The sequence below is a fragment of the Enhydra lutris genome, unplaced genomic scaffold (assembly GCF_002288905.1).
Source record: "Enhydra lutris kenyoni isolate GAN:26980312 unplaced genomic scaffold, ASM228890v2 scaffoldscaffold5, whole genome shotgun sequence".
Taxonomy (NCBI): Eukaryota; Metazoa; Chordata; class Mammalia; order Carnivora; family Mustelidae; genus Enhydra; species Enhydra lutris.
This window is the reverse complement of record NW_019154089.1, coordinates 11,727,223-11,730,878: the sequence shown is the minus strand read 5'-3', so window position 1 is coordinate 11,730,878 and position 3,656 is coordinate 11,727,223. Positions and strand designations below refer to the sequence as shown.

At 45.1% G+C, this 3,656-nt stretch overlaps 1 pseudogene; it reads left to right on the top strand.

Moving 5' to 3' along the window:
- Positions 1-544: 544 nt before the first annotated feature.
- LOC111141097 lies at positions 545-1,890 on the top strand (annotated as a pseudogene).
- The last annotated feature ends 1,766 nt before the right edge of the window (positions 1,891-3,656 follow it).

Genomic DNA, 3,656 nt, shown 5'->3' with positions numbered 1-3,656 from the left:
GAGGGTGGAGGAAAGTTTTTCCTCCAAGGAACCATAAGAAGCAAGTAAATCTCATCTTCATCATGGACATGCGAAAACAGACTCAGAGAAACTAGGAAACTTGCTCAAGTTCATTGAACCTGTGGAGTCAAGATTCAAATACAAAGCTATATTGTCCCATGATATATACACTCATAAAATGCATTAAGTTGTTTATATTGGATCTAAAGGCTCTACTATCCCATGTGAACTGTCAAATCGTAGAAGCAATTCTACGTGAAGTGGACTTTTCAGATCATGACCCTGGAGAAAAAGCCATACTTCAGCTGCCTACGATGAAGGAGAACGACACTCACTGTATTGATTTCAGTTACCTGTTATATAGCCAGAAAGGGTTGAATCCTGGCACTTTGAACATATTTGTTAGGGTGAATAAAGGACCTCTTGCCAAGCCAAAAAAAATAGACCACTTCTCCCCCAGACTCCTTGGTAGTCTGTCAGCGGGAGAACCTTGTCGCCATCCCCTTGCCTCCTCCAGCCCCAACGAACCCTATAAGTTTCAGTCATGTGTGAGTGTATCTCCATCCACGCCGGCCAGGCTGGTGTCCAGATCAGCAATGCCTGCTGGGAGCTCTATTGCCTGGAGCACGGCATTCAGCCCCAATGGCCAGATGCCAAGTGACAAGACCATCGGGGGAGGAGACGACTCCTTCAACACCTTCTTCAGTGAGACGGGTGCTGGCAAGCATGTGCCCCGGGCCATGTTTGTAGACCTGGAACCCACAGTCATTGATGAAGTTCGCACTGGCACCTACGCTCTTCCACCCTCAGCAGCTCATCACAGGCAAGGAAGATGCTGCCAACAACTACACCCGAGGGCACTACACCATTGGCAAGGAGATCATTGACCTCGTCTTGGACCGAATTCGGAAGCTGGCTGACCAGTGCACAGGTTTTCAGGGCTTCTTGGTTTTCCACAGCTTTGGAGGGGGAACTGGTTCCGGGTTCACTTCCCTGCTGATGGAATGTCTCTCTGTCGATTATGGCAAGAAGTGCAAGCTGGAGTTCTCCATCTACCCAGCCCCTCAGGTTTCCACAGCTGTAGTTGAGCTCTACAACTCCATCCTCACTACCCACACTACCCTGGAGCATTCCGATTGTGCCTTCATGGTAGACAATGAGGCCATCTATGACATCTGTCGTAGAAACCTCGATATCGAATGCCCAACCTACACTAACCTTAACCGCCTTATTAGCCAAATTGTGTCTTCCATCACCGCTTCCCTCAGATTTGATGGAGCCCTGAATGTTGATCTGACAGAATTCCAGACCAACCTGGTGCCCTATCCTCATATCCACTTCCCTCTGGCCACCTATGCCCCCGTCATCTCTGCTGAGAAAGCCTACCATGAACAGCTTACAGTAGCAGACCTCACCAACGCGTGCTTTGAGCCAGCCAACCAGATGGTGAAATGTGACCCTCGCCATGGTAAATACATGGCTTGCTGCCTGTTGTACCATGGCGATGTGGTTCCCAAAGATGTCAATGCCACCATTGCCACCTTCAAGACCAAATGTACCATCCAGTTTGTGGACTGGTGCCCCATTGGCTTCAAAGTGGACATTAATTACCAGCCTCCCACTGTGGTGCCCGGTGGAGACCTGGCCAAAGTCCAGCAAGCTGTGTGCATGCTGAGCAACACCACAGCCATCGCTGAGGCCTGGGCTCGCCTGGACCACAAGTTTGACCTGATGTATGCCAAGCGTGCCTTTGTTCACTGGTATGTGGGGGAGGGCATGGAGGAAGGAGAGTTTTCTGAGGCCCATGAGGACATGGCTGCCCTTGAGAAGGATTATGAGAAGGTCGGAGCGGATAGTGCTGAGGGAGAGGATGAGGGTGAAGAGTATTAGGCTGTCTGCTATGATTTTACACTCTGTTGTCTTGGGACTGTCTTTTTTCTGTTCTGGAAGCTGTCTGTCCATGGCCCTAACTTGTCAATAAAAGTGATGTTTCTGTTTTAAATATCAAAACAAAAACAAAAAAAAAATGGTAGGGTCTTCTAAGACCCTACCATGAGTGTCTTAATTCTGAATGTTTTGGTATTCACTGGAGAGGATATTATTTGGGTAACTATAAAGTTTATCCAAATTATTTGGTGAAAGCAAGGATATATGAAGCATTTAATTTTACTTCCTCCTCAAACTGGTTTCTAAGGTTAACCATTGGAAGAAATTCCTTACGTACAATTGGAAAATTGACTCAGGGTAAAAGAATCTAGCATGACTAAGACTTGCATTTGTCACACATGGGTAATGAGGAAGTTGAATAGACAAACACAGGACCTAGATCCACCAGAGACCAATGTCTCCTCACCCTTAGGCATGTCCTAACCTTGCAGGGCTGAAGAAATGGCCCCAGGACGGCTGTCACTAGCAGACCCTCAAGGGGTCTTTCTAGTAGTGGCTGGTCATTCTCTATGACCAGCCAGGTCATGGAGAATCAGTTGCAGCTCCAGGATGAGGGTTAAAGGAGGAATGGCCTGGGGAGGAGGAGGGGAAGTGGGATGTCAGTGCCAAGATGGAAAAGACAGTCCCCTGTGATGGGCACAGGAAAGCAAACCGCCTATAAAACTCTACAGTAGTTAGCACCAGAGACCTAACCGTGTTACAAGAAGGCAGGATAAATATCACTACCACCCTCCACTGAAAACAATATGGATGAACTAATAGGGATAGATTTCTGGGATTTTTTTTTAAGTCGAGTTACAGAACCAAATGACAATATTTTTGTTTTTTAAAAACCCATAAGGTGGAATAAATTTTCTATGGATTAAATAGAAATGTCCATCTGTAAATACACAGTAAAAGACCTGGAAGGATATTGTGGAAGTAAAGAAAGACCACCAAAGGAGAACAATCAAAGGCTATTTAGTGAGAGCTTGCAGCAGCAAGGGAGTTCTCTATCATCACTGGTGTTTGGCAGAGATACAAAGACAGGCAGTGGTGAAGAGTGGTGGAAAGAAGTGTTACAGTGAAGAAAAAAGAAAGCAAGCTTCAGATATGTTGCGATGGTAAATCATTGGCATGGGAAGCTAGAGACAGACTAACTACAAGTCAGGGGTCGTATGTGATTGGTCTGGAGAGCATATTTGGGTTGCTCCTGTGTTGGAAGCCGACCATGATTGATCAAGCTTCTGAGATTTCTGGACCAGTTGCTGCAGATCTTGTGGTTTGGCTTATGAGCGTGCTTGTTGCAGAGGTTGTGTATCAGAGTTCTATTTATATATATAGTCTGGCCCTTGTTTGTTTGTTTATTTAGTCTCTCAAAATGTGCCAGACTGATATTAGTGGTCTTAAAAGTCTAAATTCCTTCTCTGCAATGGTTAATTTTTTTGTACAAGAAGAATACGTTTACTCATTTTTATACTTGTATAAGTTTTTAAAAATTCTGAAGCAAAATGGTGGAAGGATGGTGATTGTCATTCCTAAGGCTCATGATGGGTCCCATTCTTATCCTACAGTAGAGAGAAATAAGACATTAAGAAGTTAACCTTCCCAAGGCCTCACTGTTGATAAAAAGCAGACAGAATTTAATTCCAGGTCTATCTGATCCTAAAACTTACTTTTCACTGTGTCATGCTGCTGCATACAAAAGCATAGTGAGTCTAACATTAAAA